This window comes from Bufo bufo, chromosome 3, assembly GCF_905171765.1.
Source record: "Bufo bufo chromosome 3, aBufBuf1.1, whole genome shotgun sequence".
Classification (NCBI taxonomy): domain Eukaryota; kingdom Metazoa; phylum Chordata; class Amphibia; order Anura; family Bufonidae; genus Bufo; species Bufo bufo.
Window position 1 is genome coordinate 103143374 of NC_053391.1, and position 17143 is coordinate 103160516.

Genomic DNA, 17143 nt, shown 5'->3' on the forward strand with positions numbered 1-17143 from the left:
CATAGTGCCAGACCCCCCCATAGTGCCAGATCCCCCCCCCATAGTGCCAGATCCCCCCCATAGTGCCAGATCCCCCCCATAGTGCCAGATCCCCCCCCATAGTGCCAGATCCCCCCCCATAGTGCCAGATCCCCCCCCATAGTGCCAGATCCCCCTATAGTGCCCCCCCATAGTGCTAGCTCCCCCAAAGTGCCAGATCCCCCCCCATAGTGCCAGTCCCCCCTATAGTGCAAGCCCCCCCTATAGTGCCAGATCCCCCCTATAGTGCCAGATCCCCCCCCATAGTGCCAGCCCCCCGCAAAGAAGAAAAAAAAAAACACTAATACTTACCTCCATCAGCAGCGATGCAAGCCTCTTCTGGCCTGTGTCCCTGCTGTGTGCTGCCGGGCTCAGGCGTCGCGATGATAATGACGTCATCGCACTGCCTGAGCCGGCCTCTGATAGGCTGCAGGCATTAGTGCCTGCGGCCTATCAGAAGAACAGGGGAGGGACACACCTCTCCCTCCCCTGCCCCACAGCACACAGCACGGCCGCAATGACATCCAGGGCCGCGCCGCTTGTGGTGATGATCGGCGATGCGGCCCTGAAGAATTAAAAAAAAAAAAAATTTTTTTTTTTTTTTTTTTAAGACGGGCGGCCCAGCGGCCGTTTATTTAGGGCGGCCTGGGGGGCAATTGCCTCCCTGCCCCCCGGCCCAGCCCGCCCCTGCAAGGAACTCTGGGAAGGTGAGGTCACCCATAATGCCATGCACGCGCCAATCAGCAGCTAGCCAGCCCTGTGATGTCACAGTCCTATAAATAGCCTCAGCCATCTTGGATTCTGCCATTTTCCAGTGTACTTACTGCAGGGAGAGATGTCAACAGGCGCTAGGGACCATGCTAGAAAAAACTTCATTGTGCTAAAAAAATACATTTACAAGTACAGGGAAAGATTATTCAAGGTGTGGGGGAAAGATAGAGCGGAATCATTCCTTTCATTTATTTTAAACAGGGTTCAGTAGGGGAGGTTACAGCCTGGGTAATAGGAACAATCCTATTACACCTTGCTGCCCTGACTGGGGACCCAAATTGCCATTATACAGCTCTGTACTTCCAGCAAACCGTTCTTGTTATTGGGGTGCAAGTGCTGTTTGATACAGCCATTAACAAGGTTTATTACAAAGAAATATTTTAACGTCTTATTTGCCCTTATGCAGTGCAGTTATATGTTCTAAAGCATTTTGGCTTGTATTACTGGGGGAAAAAAGGGGCTTATTAGCCATTGTGTGGTAAAGAGCAAAAATACAGCCCTTTTTGTGGTGTATTAGTGGCAAAAGTAAAATATATTTGCCGTTCAGCGGTGCAGTTATATGTTCTAAAGCCCTTTTTGCCATATATTATTGGCAAAAGTAAAATATATTTGCCTTTCAGCATTGAAGTTATATGTTTTAAAGACCTTTTTGTTGTGTATTAGTGGGAAAAATTAAATAAATTTGCCATTCAGCGGTTCAGTTATATGTTCTAAAGCCTTCTGAGGCGTGTATAAGTGGGAAAAAATATGGGCCTTTTTGCCATTCAGCTGTGCAGTTATGTGTTCTAAAGCCCTTTTTGTCTTGTAGTAGTGGCAAAAGTAAAATATATTTGCCATTCAGCAGTGCAGTTATATGTTCTAAAGCTTTCTGTAGCGTGTATAAGTGGAAAAATATAAGAGCCTATTTGCTGTTCAACGGTGCAGTTATATGTTCTAAAGCTCTTTTTGTCGTGTATAAGTGAAAAGAAATAAGGGCCTATATGCCGTTCAGCAGTGCAGTTATATTTTTTAAACCCTTTTTATCGAGTAATAGTGGCAAAATAAAAATATATTAGCTGTTCAGCAGTGCAGTTATATTTTTTAAAGCACTTTTTGTCCTGTATTAATGACGACAAAATAAAAATATATTTGCCGATCAGTGGTGCAGTTATATGTTCTAAAGCCCTTTTTGTCGTGTATTAGTGGCAAAAGTAAAATATATTTGCCGTTCAGCGGTGCAGTTATATGTTCTAAAGCCCTTTTTGTCGTGTATAAGTGGAAAAAAATAAGGGCCTATATGCCGCTCTCAGCCGTGTAATAGTGGCAAAATAAAAATATATTTGCAGTTCAGCAGTGCAGTTATATGTTCTAAAGCCCCTTTTTTTGTTGTCTATTAGTGGCAAAAGCAAAATATATTTGCCGTCCAGCTGTGCAATTATATGTTCTAAAGCCTTCTGTGGCGTGTTTAAGTGGAAAAAAATAAGGGCCTATCAGTGGTGCAGTTATATGTTCTAAAGCCCTTTTTGTTGTGTATTACTGGCAAAATGAAAATATATTTCTACCTTTTCTGTACCCTATATTAGTATTAAATAGTGTGCCTGTTCCATGGTGTTCTGAGTGCTTGCCTATTTAGTCCATTGAAAATATATTTGCCTTTCAGTGGTGCAGTTATATGTTCTAAAGCCCCTTTTGCCATATATTATTGGCAAAAGTAAAATATATTTGCTGTAAAGCGGTGCAGTTATATGTTCTAAAGCTCTATTTGTCGTGTATTAGTACCAAAACTAAAATATATTTGCCGTTCAGCGGTGCAGTTATCTGTTCTAAAGCCCTTTTTGTCCTGTATAAGTGGAAAAAAATAAGGGCGTATATGCCGTTCACATGTGCAGTTATATTTTCTAAAGCCCTTTTTATTGTGTAATAGTTGCAAAATAAAAATATATGTGCCTTTCAGCGGTGCAGTTATATGTTCTAAAGCCCTTTTTGTCATATAATAGTGGCAAAATAAAAATATATTTGCCGTTCAGCAGTGCAGTTATATGTTCTAAAGCACTTTTTATCGTGTAATAGTTGCAAAATAAAAATATATTTGCCGTTCAGTGGTGCAGTTATATGTTCTAAAGCCCTTATTACCATATATTAGTGGCAAAACTAAAATATATTTGCCGTTCAGCATTGAAGTTATATGTTCTAAAGCCCTTTTTGTCGTGTAATAGTGATAAAATAAAAATATATTTGCTGTAAAGCGGTGCAGTTATATGTTCTAAAGCTCTATTTGTCGTGTATTAGTGGCAAAAGTAAAATATATTTGCCGTTCAGCGGTGCAGTTATATGTTCTAAAGCCCTTTTTGTCATGTATTTGTGAGAAAAGCAAAATATATTTGCCATTCAGCGGTGCAGTTATATGTTCTAAAGCCTTCTGTGGCATGTATAAGTGGACAAATATAAGGGCCTATTTGCTGTTCAGCGGTGCAGTTATTTGTTCTCAAGCCTTTTTTGTCGTGTAATAATGGTAAAATAAAAATATATTTTTAGTTCAGCAGTGCAGTTATGTTCTAAAGCCCTTTTTGTTGTGTCTATTAGTTACAATCGAAAAATATATTTGCCGTTCAGCGGTGCAGTTATATGTTCTAAAGCCTTCTGTGGCGTGTATAAGTGGACAAATATAAGGGCCTATTTGCTGTTCAGCAGTGCAGTTATTTGTTCAAGCCTTTTTTGTTGTGTAATAGTGGTAAAATAAAAATATATTTCCCGTTCAGCGGTGCAGTTATATGTTCTAAAGCCCTTTTTGCCGTATATTAGTGGCAAAAGTCAAATATATTTGCCGTTCAGCAATGTTCATAATTATTCATACCCCTGGCAAATTTTGACTTAAATTTACTTTTATTCAACCAGCGAGTCATTTTTTGACAGGAAATGACATAGGTGTCTCCCAAAAGATATGCGACGTGGCTTAAAAACCAAGCCCATCAGTCTGTCACATCACCCCCATGCATATCAGGGAAACTGTCTGAGCCTCAAGTCATGCAGCAGTCTCTTATGCTGTTTGAAGACTCTGCTGGCAGGGTTTCCCAAGGGCATCCACCTAGCCCTTCCCCAAGGGTGGAAGACATAGAATGCACTGACGCACAACCACTTATGTTTCCTAATGAGGACATGGGAATACCACATCAGCATGTCTTTGATAATGACGAAACACAGGTGCCAACTGCTGCGTCTTTCTGCAGTGTGTAGACCGAAAAGGAGGTCAGGGAGGAAGACTGGGTGGAAGACCATGCAGGGGACGATGAGGTCCTAGACCTCACATGGAATGAAGGTCGTGCAACCGACTTTCAGAGTTCGGAGGAAGAGGCAGTGGTGAGACCGAGCCAACAGCATAGCAAAAGAGGGAGCAGGGTGCAAAAGCAGAGCAACTGTCGCCAAAACAGTTCGCCTGCTACTGGCCACCGCCACCAGGGACCGAGCACACCAAAGGCAGCTTCAAGGAGTTCCCTGGCATGGCACTTCTTCACACAATGTGCTGACGACAAGACCCAAGTGGTTTGCTCGCTGTGCCATCAGAGCCTGAAGCGAGGCATTAACGTTCTGAACCTTAGCACAACCTGCACGACCAGGCATATACATGCGAGACACGGGCTGCAGTGGAGTAAGCACCTTCAAAACCAAGAAAGGGCTCAGGCCCCTCCTGCTCCCTCTTCTGCTGCTGCCTTGGCCTCTTCCTCCGCCTCTGGAGGAACATTGGCACCTGCCGCCTAGCAAACAGAGGATGTGCCACCAACACCACCACCTCCGTCACCAAGCATCTCCACCATGTCACACGGAAGCGTTCAGCTCTTCATCTCACAAACCTTGGAGAGAAAGCGTAAATTCCCACCTAGCCACCCTTGATTCTTGGCCCTGAATGACAGCATTTCTAAACTACTGGCCTTTGAAATGCTGTCATTCAGGCTGGTGGAAACGGACAGCTTCAAACAGCTCATGTCGCTTGGTGTCCCACAGTACGTCTTTCCCAGCCACCACTACTTCTCCAGGAGAGCTGCGCCCTCCCTGCACAACCAAGTATCGGATAAAATCAAGTGTGCACTGCGCAATGCCATCTGTGGCAAGGTCCACCTAACCACAGATGTGTGAACCAGTAAGCACGGCCAGGGACGCTATATCTCCCAAACTGCACACTGGGTAAATATAGTGGCGGCTGGGCCCCAGGCGGAGAGCTGTTTGGCGCACGTCCTTCCGCCGCCAAGGATCGCAGGGCATCATTCTTTGCCACCTGTTGCCTCCTCTTCCTACTCGGCTTCCTCCTCCTCTTCTACCACCTCCTCATGCAGTCAGCGACAGACCTTCACCACCAACTTCAGCACAGCCAGAGGTAAACGTCAGCAGGCCATTCTGAAACTGATGTGTTTGGGGGACTGGCCCCACACCGTGCAGGAGTTGTGGCGGGGTATAGAACAACAGACCGAGGAGTGGTTGCTGCCAGTGAGCCTCAAGCCCGGCCTGGTGGTGTGCGATAATGGGCGAAATCTCGTTGCAGCTCTGGGACTAGCTGGTTTGATGCACATCCCTTTCCTGGAGCATGTGCTGAATTTGGTGGTGCGGAGATTCATTCACTACTACCCCGACATGTCAGAGCTGCTGCACAAGGTGCGGGCCGTCTGTGCGCGCTTCTGGTGTTCTCATCCTGCCGCCGCTTGGCTGTCTGCTCTACAGCGTAACTTCGGCCTTCCCGCTTACCGCCTCATATGCGACGTGCCCACCAGGTGGAACTCCACCTTCCATATGCTGGAGAGACTGTGCGAGCAGCAGCAGCAGGCCATTGTGAGTTTCAGATGCAGTACGCACGGGTGAGTCGCACTGCGGAACAGCACCACTTCACCACCAATGACTGGGCCTCCATGCGAGACCTGTGTGCCCTGTTGCGCTGTTTCGAGTACTCCACCAACATGGCCAGTGGCGATGACGCCGTTATCAGCGTTACAATACCACTTCTATGTCTCCTTGAGAAAACACTTAGGGCGATGATGGAAGAGGATGTGGACCAGGAGGAGGAGGAAGAGGGGTAATTTCTAACACTTTCAGGCCAGTCTTTTAGAAGTGGCTCAGAGGGAGTTTTTTTGCAACAGCAGAGGCCAGGTACAAATTAGGCAAGCCAGGGCCCACTAATGGAGGACGAGAAGGATGAGGAGGAGGATGAGGATGAAACATGTTCAGAGCGGGGTGGCACCCAATGCAGCTCGGGCCCATCACTGGTGCGTGGCTGGGGGAATACGGACACAGACGATACGCCTCCCACAGAGGACAGCTTGTCCTTACCTCTGGGCAGCCTGGCACACATGAGCGACTACATGCTGCAGTGCCTGCGCAACGACGGCAGAGTTGCCCACATTTTAACATGTGCTGACTACTGGGTGGCCACCCTGCTGGATCCCCATTGCAAAGACAATGTGATGTCCTTAATTCCCTCACTGGAGCGTGATCGGAAGATGCGCGACTACAGGCGCATGCTGGTAGACGCGCTCCTGAGAGCATTCCTAACTGACGCCGGGAGACAAGTGGAAGCACAAGGTGAAGGCAGGGGAGGAGGAAGAGGTCGCCAACGCAGCTGTGTCAGCGCCAGCACCTCAGAAGGCAGGGTTAGCATGGCCGACATGTTGAAAAGCTTTGTCACCTCGCCGCAACAACCGGCCCCAACTGCTGATATGGAGCGTGTTAGTAGGAGGCAGCATTTGAACAATATGATGGAACAGTACCTGTGCACACGCCTACACGTACTGACTGATGGTTCTGCCCCATTCAACTTCTGGGTCTTCAAATTTTCCACATGGCCAGAGCTTGCCCTGTATGCCTTGGAGGTGCTGGCCTGCCCTGCAGCCAGTGTATTATCTGAACGTGTATTTAGCACAGCAGGAGGCGTCATTACAAACAGACGCAGCCACCTGTCCACAGCCAACATGGACAAGCTCATATTCATTTAAATAAACCAGGCCTGGATCCCACAAGACTTGTCTGTACCTTGTGCAGAATAGACAGTTCTAACAGCCTCAACCATCCATCCTTGTACTCAAGTGCACTTATTCCTTTTTTTTTTTTTTTTTTATATGTCCCAATATTTTGGGGGATACCCCTATGTAAAAATGCAAAATAACACACATCAGTGTTGCCTACCTATTCCTCCTTCGCCGCCACTTCCACCTAGACCGCCACGTGAGCCTACACCGCCACATCCACCCATTCACCTCCTCCTCAACCTCTTCCTCCTACATCATTCCTAATTATTTATTTTTTTAAGGTCTTTTATGTTTTTTTAATTAATTTCCCTATTCACATTTGTTTGCAGAGCATTTGCCATGCTCTTAAGCACATTTTGCTGCCTTTTGCAGCCCTCTAGCTCTTTCCAGGGCTATTTTAGAGCCATTTTAGTTGCCAAAAGTTCGGGTCCCCATTGACTTCAATGGGGTTCGGGTTCAAGTTCGGGTCATGTTCGGGTCCCGAACCCGGACTTTTTTTTCAAGTTCGGCCGAATCTGCCTAACCCGAACATCCAGGTGTCCATATGTGATCATACATTGGATGATATATATTGGAGCATTGTATCCCAGAGATGGCAGGATTTAGTTTAACATATTCTGCGATGGTAATTCACCAATACTATTGAGATAAGTAAAAAATTATGCAACTAAAAATCAGGCAAACATACAGCTGAAGACAGCACCATGATTGATAATCGCCTCCAAATGAATGTGTTTGTGATTTCGCAACACGATATGTAGTAATAAAATAAGGATATAACTATCACAGTTTTTCTTTGACTTTCAAATATGCCATAAGATCTATGACTATCGTTCACGTTCTAATTTGGGCCTGAGGGTGGGCCATTTTAGGTGAGCATCTTATCCATCCAAGGTGAGAGGTTGAGCCGCTGGTGTTTTCTATTCCATAAGATCTATGATTAGTCAATAATATAAAACCTGCTTAAATAATCAAGCAGAATGTGATAGTATGAATCTGTCACGACCATGGTTATGGTCGTGACTCCTGATCCGCATGCAGTTGCCTGCGGTTTGGTTTTAGTCAATCACATGGTGAGGCCGGCTGGATTGTTGCCTCACATGTGGTTGCCGCTGGCAACATGTTTGTGCAAGGCAGCTTGCTGCAATCTGCATGCGGTTACACCTGGCAACCTGTCTTTGTAGGTGTGCCGTTTTATATGTTTGGTGTGCACGAAGTTTGGGTGTGTGCACTGCTATAGTTTCCCTTCACTTGTGGCTGCCCGAGGTAACGTGTTGTATTCTGTACATGTGGTGGCAGTGTCTCTGCCTTCTGGCTGACTCCCAGGACACGGTTGCCACGCATGTCGTTGCCTGCGGTAACAGCTGCAGTGTGATAAGGGTTTGTACACTTCCCCTGTATGTGGCTGTTTTCCCTTGCCTGGTCTTGGAAGGGTTAACTCCCTTCTGTGTGCGTGAACACTGGGTGTGTCTGTGTCTACTTGGGCCTATATAGCCTCTGCTGAGAGCAGTAGTCAGAGGGGTACTTCAGCCATGGTCTGCTGGAGTCATCCTCCTACTTTATACCATCTGCCAGTGAGGGCCACCCTTGTGGTCATAGCAAATGTTGTTATGTGATGTTAAGCTTATGTTTGTGGTCAGGACCTAAACGAGTGGAAGATGCCCAACCACCACCCCCCTACCTAATTGGCCTGAGGTGTGCCTTGGCCTCACTAGGTCGGTATGCCTGAAAAAGGGGGCATACCCTGAATGTGATGATTGAATGACTGAATGAAGAATGGGAATGGGTGGGCAGGGGACGTCCGAATGCCGACGTGCTGCCTGGGAGAGCCAGACTGCTTAAGACAGGTACCGGCCCCTCCCACAAACCCAGGCTAGCCTGCGGCCAGCCTTAACACTTGTGGTCAGGACCTAAACGAGTGGAAGATGCCCAACCACCACCCCCCTATCTAATTAGCCTGAGGTGTGCCTTGGCCTCACTAGGTCGGTATGCCTGAAAAAGGGGGCAAAACCCACCAGTGAGGGAAGGATTGGCCTGAGGTGCTACTCTGCCAATGTACTGAATGCTTGGACCAGCTCCGCTTGTGGCTCCGGGATATACCGTACAAAGCACCCCGAGCGCCAGCGCCCCAAGTGTTTAATGATATGCACAGGGACTCCATGCTTGGACGCTGCGGATGCCGCACCGATGCGGAAAGAATGCCCCGAGAATTGAGCCGGATTCAATCCTACACTGGTCAACAGGATGTGAATATGTTTGATGAACTGGCTGGACGTCAGTGGACCAACAGGGAATGGAAGTAATGGGTCGGTGGGGCTGTGAAGACTAGGGCCAACAAGAGGTTGTCCAAGACTGTCACTGGACACCATGCGTTTGTGGTCTGGAAGAACTTAACTACATGGCCGGGACCTACCTGCCTTGTTTTGTTGTGAGGCAACTGCAAATGAGTTACTGCCCATCCTGACTAAATCTCCCTTGCGGAGAACCACCGCCCCTTGTCTGGCCTGTGTCACTTCACCTGGTCTTAAAAACCCGTAAAATGCCAAGTACATCACCGCCTTGATCACCAGGCTGGGAAGGACTCCGAATGGTGACAATGTGAGAACTTCCGACAGGCTACGAAACGTGTCCCCCTTAATAGGTCGACGGACCGACTTGACCGTGACCTGGCTTTTTTGAATGCCTCTGAGGATGGCCTTGATCGGGTGAGCTGAAAATATAGAGGGTCTGTCTGGCTCTTGAAGTGCCAAAAAATGCTGCACCCCAGCCAAATATAGCCTAATGGTGTTGTAGGATAAAGCCAATACCGAATGACAATAAGACACGAAAGCCACCATATACTTGACCTGACCTGTGTCACCTCTAGGATATACCAACTTAAAGTTAAAAAAAAAACACCCACGCTCGGCGGTACGACCGCAACGTACTGGCAAAGACTTGGTAATGAGTGAACTGGCGACCACCATCAGAGAGCCTAATCCAAGACCAGCAGCCGCCAGTCCGGTACTGGGGTGACCACTGAGTCTGCTTCTGGGTTCTGTAAGAAAAAGCGAGAAAAATCAAAACAAGATAAAGAATCAGCTGCAACGTTGCTGACCTTGTCCAAAAACAGGGCATGAAAATGAAACCCCTGTTCCAGAGCTATCCAGGTCAATCTACGCATGAAAGACATGATGAGTAACGATTTAGATCTGCCCTTGTTAATGATCTCTGCGGTCGCCATGTTGTCAGTGTGGAAAACCACAGTGTGACCCGACCACCTATGCCCCCAGACTATAGCAGCTGCTACGATAGGATAGATCTCGAACAATGCCGACATCTGAGAAAACCCCGGCAACTGTAGCACGTGTGTGGGCCATGAGCCGGCGAACCAATGTGAGCCAAATATGGCCGCGAAACCTACCGAGGCAGCCGCGTCTGAAAATACGTGTGGAGAATCAGAAGTGGCCCTCGGAATAAACATGGAAATGCCGTTCCACCCACTGAGAAATCTGTCCCACATGAACAGATCTGCTCGGGCGTTCGCATTAAGATGCACTGATGCGTCCAAATCACTGGTCTGTTGTAATAAGACTAGCAATCTTGAAATGAATGATCTACCCTGAGGAATGATCCTCATGGCAAAGTATAACATGCCCAACAGAGACTGCAATTCTCTCTTGGTGCAAACCTGAGACATGAGCAAGGAACGGACACCTGATTTGATTCTGTCGAGTTTGTCTTGTGGCAGACTGGCTGACATGGCACGTGAATCCAGAGAGATCCCCAAGAACGTGACAACCTGCGCAGGCCCTTCTGTTTTGTGTTCGGCCACTGGAATGTTTAACTCCTTGAAGACCTGCAAGAGAACCTGCAAGTCAACAGGTGCCTGTGAGGGTTCTTCGATCAACAGAAAATCATCCAGGTAGTGAATGACATTCTGGCAACCCTGTTCCAACAAAATCCATTCCAGTGCCTGCGCTAACCTGTCAAACAGACTGGGGCTGCTCTAGGAACCAAACGTCAACTTGGTGGCGAAATAGTACGCATCTCTCCATTTGATGCCATGCCACTGCCAGAGAGATGGGCTAATGGGCAGCAGTTTGAACACATCAGAGACATCTGCTTTGGACAGCCAAGCCCCCATGCCTGTCTGAAGAATGACCTGGATAGCCTGGTCTACGGAAGTATACTTCAAGGAAAATTCCTCGGACGGAATCAACGAGTTGAGACTAGGAACGTGGGAAGAATGTGGAGCAGACAAATCATAAATCAAACGAAATTTATTGGAATATTATCCCTGCACCACCCCCACCGGGCTCACCCTCCAAGTGCAGAAAGGAGGGGACTGGAAAGGACCAATGATGAAACCCTTGTCCAGCTCAACTGCCAAGAGTGAATCCACCAGACCAGCATGTTTAGAAGCCGACTGCAAGTTTGGGCATTCATGAGTCTGCTGGGGCAAGGTGATGAGCCCAGTGTGAAACCCCCGTGAAAACCCTTCCACCAGGAATGTACGGAACGGCTGAACCGGATGAAGCCGCAGCAGCTGGTCTAGTGCCTCCACATTCACCCGGCTCAGTCACGCCGGCTTCAATGTGCAGACCGTGACCGGCTGTGCCCTAAAACATGTGGCACAGACATGCAGGAGCCTGCACTGGCTGAAGTTGCAGATGGCGTAGACCACTGCAAACAACACAACAAACACCACAAAAAAAAAAAAAAAAAAAAAAAAACGAAGAAAGAAAAAGAGAAGAGAAAAAAAACAACCTGTTAACCCTACGACCTGCTGCCCGTAAGCTGACAAACAAGATGACGGAATCTAAGCCCCTCCCCTTCCATCCCCCCAGCAGCGTGAAACGATTGAACGAAAAGCCTTCGAGGCTGACAGGGAGTATGATAGTCGCTTCCACTGACGTATGAAGCGAGCCCGAGTTTGTGTGAATCTGTGACATGGCAGATTAATTAAAAACGAATACTGTGGGCTAAAGAACCTACAGACGTGGTAGGTGATGTATGTAAGTATAGGATTTGTGGAAAACATACCGTATGACGTATGACACTAGTCTACGAGATGAAACGGGGTGTGTATGTCGTGCGAACGTGTAGCTGTATTGGCGGATGTACCTATGCTAGAGGTGTATGGATGAAGCTTGGTGGATAAAGGTTTTTTTTTTTTTTTGTTTTTTTATCCCCAAAAATTCTCTTTTTTTTTTTTTTATTTGAACAACCTACTTTTTTTTTTTTTTTACTTTATTTAACAATCCACTTGTACCTTTTTTTTTTTTTGTTTTTTTTTAACTTTATTTAACAATCCACTTGTACCCTTTTTTTTTTCTTTATTTGAACAACCCATTATGCGAACTATGTGTCTAAGGTATGTATGTAGTGTATGTGAAGAGTGTCAAACATGTGCACAAGCAGCAACCTTGTAAGTAATCAACTCAGTAATGGCACCAGGACCCAGCTACCAGAGCTCAACCTGCTGAGCCCAGATGACTCGCAGCCCCTGTATGAACTTAGATACAGGTTATGCTGAGACAGGCAATGAGCTCCAACTATGTGACAATGCTGCCCATTGGTGCCAAAACTTGAATTGCATGTGCCTGAACGCAGTGAGGAGAAGCGATCCTCCGGCACACTTCCCCCTCTCTACACACCCTCCTACCCTCCTCCACGTTGCCACGCTCCCCAAACAAACCAGTTATCTTGGAAAACGATCTGAACAGCTTGCAGACTGAAGTGAAAGGTACACCCGGCTTCTCTGAGATCCGACTCGTGCAGGACGCTTGCTGATGACGTCACACCCGGAAGTAGCAGACGTCCGAATGCCGACGTGCTGCCTGGGAGAGCCAGACTGCTTAAGACAGTACCGGCCCCTCCCACAAACCCAGGCTAGCCTGCGGCCAGCCTTAACACTTATGTGGTGTCTGTTATTATTGCAGCTATGGTTCTGGCTTCCTGTGTGCTGTGTCCTTTTATGTCTGTGTGTGGACTTCAGCACTTGTGTCCAGGGATCCAGTCAGTGTGTCTATGGCAGGTAGGGGTGGAAGTCTTTCACTCTCCTGGCATATCCATAGTCTGTTTATGTTTATCTCCCCTTGCAGCTCAACCAGTTTAGACTCCTGTTTCTCCGCATCCAGGAGGAACAGGTGGTCTACCCAGCTCCTAGTTCAGGGATCGGCGGAGGGTGAGTAGGGATCCGAGGTTCCTGAGCATGAGCCCTCCTCCCATCAAGGTCGGCTCATGCAGCTAGGAGTTAGGGTCAGATTAGGGGTGCGTTAGGAGGTGACCTGCTCCCTAATTCTACTGTCCTGGCCGAGCAGCGACTAACATCTCGTGGCATCGCACGACTGAGGGTTTTCCCCATCCTCAGTCGTGACAGAATCGCACTGTACGGCTAATCTCTAATGGCCATGTTACGGTGAGTTGATTGATCCGGTCCATGAATTCCATTCAACAAAAATGGAAAGGATTTAAAAGTACCCATCATGTGATCCCAGGTTTCAATTTATTTTTGGTTTGTTTTACACCACTGAGGAAGGGTCCCTTGTGGTTCAGAAACGCATCTGGTGGGCTGATAAAAGGAGAGCGTGGACAGTGGCGTACAAAGAAATTAAGTGGCAAAAAACTTTATGGACACGTAAAACTTTGCGAAATTTCTACTGTACATGGAAGCGGGTATGGAGTAACGACACATGAGGTGTGCATACATTAGGCAACTGAGAGAGACAACCCAGGAGTAATACAACGAACAGCCGGCATTCAGACCATGACCACAGCGAGAACCTCACAACCGTAAGTAATATACTGGTCTTAATACAAACATTATAGCACGGTCAGGTACCATCCTTTTTCGTTCGAGACCATTGCTGCGAGTGATATAGTGATCGTAATGTAAACATATAAAGAGGAGAGACAACATAGACCTTGGACATCTACAAAACGATATAGCTATTTGCCAATCTCCCGCAATATCAAAGTATATCCAATTTATAGCCACTATTTAACCGATGCTGCGTCCATAAGCTCTTGTCTATATATTTCAGTCATTGCTCTTATTTTTAATTTTTATTTTGTACATGCGTGAGCTCTGCATGAGGGATCTGGGTAAGTTAATTGATGTAATGATTTTCTTGAAATTTTTATATGTTTTTATGTATGGATATAATTGCTGAATAAAATGTGAGTAAACAGTTGTGAGCCGGCCAAACAATTACTAGCACACCAGATCCTGTCTGTGTAGGAGCTTTATGGCCTGTATGGTCTCATCAGAATTGTAGCTGATAGGGTCCAGTGCAGGGTGTAGTGTAGTGATGAGCGGCAGGGGTCATATTCGAATTTGCGATATTTCACGAATATTTTGTAGAATATTCGTTGAATATTCGCAAATTTGAATATTCGTTATATTCTACGATTTTTTTACTCGAAAAATTGGCAAGGTAATGATCATGTAATATGCGAATTTTCGTAAATTAGAATTTTTCAACTTACAACTATTAGACAAAGAAGATTATAGCACTATATTAGCTAAATTGCTATAACTTCGTTTTTTGGAATATTCGTAATATTCTAAAACAAGAATATATAGCAATATAGCGAATATTCGAAAAAAAAATGAATATAGAGCAATTTAGCTAATATAGTGCTATAATCTTCTTTGTCTAAGGCCTCCTGCACACGAACGTATTTTTTTGCGGTCCGCAAAAACGGGTCCCGTTTTTCCGTGATCCGTGACCGTTTTTTCGTCCGTGGGTCTTCCTTGATTTTTGGAGGATCCACGGACATGAAAAAAAAGTCGTTTTGGTGTCCGCCTGGCCGTGCGGAGCCAAACGGATCCGTCCTGAATTACAATGCAAGTCAATGGGGACGGATCCGTTTGACGTTGACACAATATGGTGCCATTTCAAACGGATCCGTCCCTATTGACTTTCAATGTAACGTCTGGAGTCCCTTTTATACCATCGGATCGGAGTTTTCTCCAATCCGATGGTATATTTTAACTTGAAGCGTCCCCATCACCATGGGAACGCCTCTATGTTAGAATATACTGTCGGATATGAGTTAGATCGTGAAACCTCATTTCCGACAGTATATTCTAACACAGAGGCGTTCCCATGGTGATGGGGACGCTTCTAGTTAGAATATACTACAAACTGTGTACATGACTGCCCCCTGCTGCCTAGCAGCATCCGATCTGTTACAGGGGGCCGTGATCAGCACAATTAACCCCTCAGGTGCCGCACCTGAAGGGGTTAATTGTACTATCATATCCCCCTGTAAGAGATTAGGGCTGCCAGGCAGCAGGGGGCAGACCCCCCCCCTCCCCAGTTTGAATATCATTGGTGGCCAGTGCGGCCCCCCCCTTCCTCCCTTTATTGTAATAATTCGTTGGTGGCACAGTGTGCGCCCCCCCCCCCCTTCCTCCCTTTATTGTAATAATTCGTTGGTGGCACAGTGTGCGCCCCCCCCTTCCTCCCTCTATTGTAATAATTCGTTGGTGGCACAGTGTGCGCCCCCCCCCCTTCCTCACTCTATTGTAATAAATCGTTGGTGGCACAGTGTGCGCCCCCCATCGGCCCCCCCCCCTCTATAGCATTAACAACATTGGTGGCCAGTGTGCGGCCTCCCATCTAACCCCCCCCCCATCATTGGTGGCAGCGGGTTACTAGCAATAGTACAATAGTAAAAGATTCATACTTACCTTGGAGCTGCGATGTCTGTGTCCGGCCGGGAGCTCCTCCTATTGGTAAGTGACAGTTCATTTAGCAATGCGCCGCACAGACCTGTCACTTACCAGTAGGTGGAGCTCCCGGCCGGACACGAACATCGCAGCAGCAGCCAGCAGCAGGTAAGTATGAATCTTCTATTATTGTACTATTGCTAAGTAACCATGGCAACCAGGACTGTAGTAGCGTCCTGGTTGCCATGGTTACCAATCGGAGCCCCAGCGATTAAACTGGGACTCCGATCGGAACTCCGCTGCCACCAATGATGGAGGGGGGGGGGAGATGGGAGGCCGCACACTGGCCACCCATGTTGTTAATGCTATAGAGGGAGGGGGGGCCGATGGGGGGCGCACACTGTGCCACCAACGAATTATTACAATAGAGGGAGGGAGGGGGGGGGCGCACACTGTGCCACCAACGAATAATTACAATAGAGGGAGGGGGGGGCCGCACTGGCCACCAACCTATTATTACAATAGAGGGGGGGGGGCCGCACTGGCCACCAATGATATTCTAACTGGCAGCCCTGATCTCTTACAGGGGGATATGATAGTAAAATTAACCCCTTCAGGTGCCGCACCTGATGGGGTTAATTGTGCTGATCACGGCCCCCTGTAAGAGATCGGGTGCTGCCAGGCAGCAGGGGGCAGTCTTGTACACAGTTTGTAGTGTATTCTAACTAGAAGCGTCCCCATCACCATGGGGACGCCTCTGTGTTAGAATATACTGTCGGTTCTGAGTTTTCACGAAGTGAAAACTCAGCTATGAAAAAGCTTTTATGCAGACGGATCTTCGGATCCGTCTGTATAAAAAGTAACCTACGGCCACGGATCACGGACACAGATGCCAATCTTGTGTGCATCCGTGTTCTTTCACGGACCCATTGACTTGAATGGGTCCGTGAACCGTTGGCCGTGAAAAAAATAGGACAGATCATATTTTTTTCACGGCCAGGAAACACGGATCTCGGATGCGGCTGCAAAACGGTGCATTTTCCGTTTTTCCCACGGACCCATTGAAAGTCATATTCGAAAAAAAACGAATATAGAGCAATTTAGCTAATATAGTGCCATAATCTTTTTTTTTTTTATAGTTGTAATTTTTTTCCAATCTGAACTTCAGATGAGAAAAAAATTACAACTATTAGACAAACAAGATTATAGCACTATATTAGCTAAATTGCTCTATATTCATTTTTTTTTTCGAATATTCGCTATATTGCTATATATTCTTGTTTTAGAATATTACGAATATTCAAAAAAACGAAGTTATAGCAATATAGCGAATATTCGGAAAAAAAATACGAATATAGAGCAATTTAGCTAATATAGTGCTATAATCTTCTTTGTCTAAGGCCTCCTGCACACGACCGTTGTGTGCACCCGTGGCCGTTGTGCCGTTTTCCGTTTTTTTTCGCGGACCCATTGACTTTCAATGGGTCCGTGGAAAAAACGGAAAATGCACCGTTTTGCAGCCGCATCCGTGATCCGTGTTTCATGGCCGTGAAAAAAATATGACCTGTCCTATTTTTTTCACGGCCAACGGTTCACGGACCCATTCAAGTCAATGGGTCCGTGAAAGAACACGGATGCACACAAGATTGGCATCCGTGTCCGTGATCCGTGGCCGTAGGTTACTTTTTATACAGACGGATCCGAA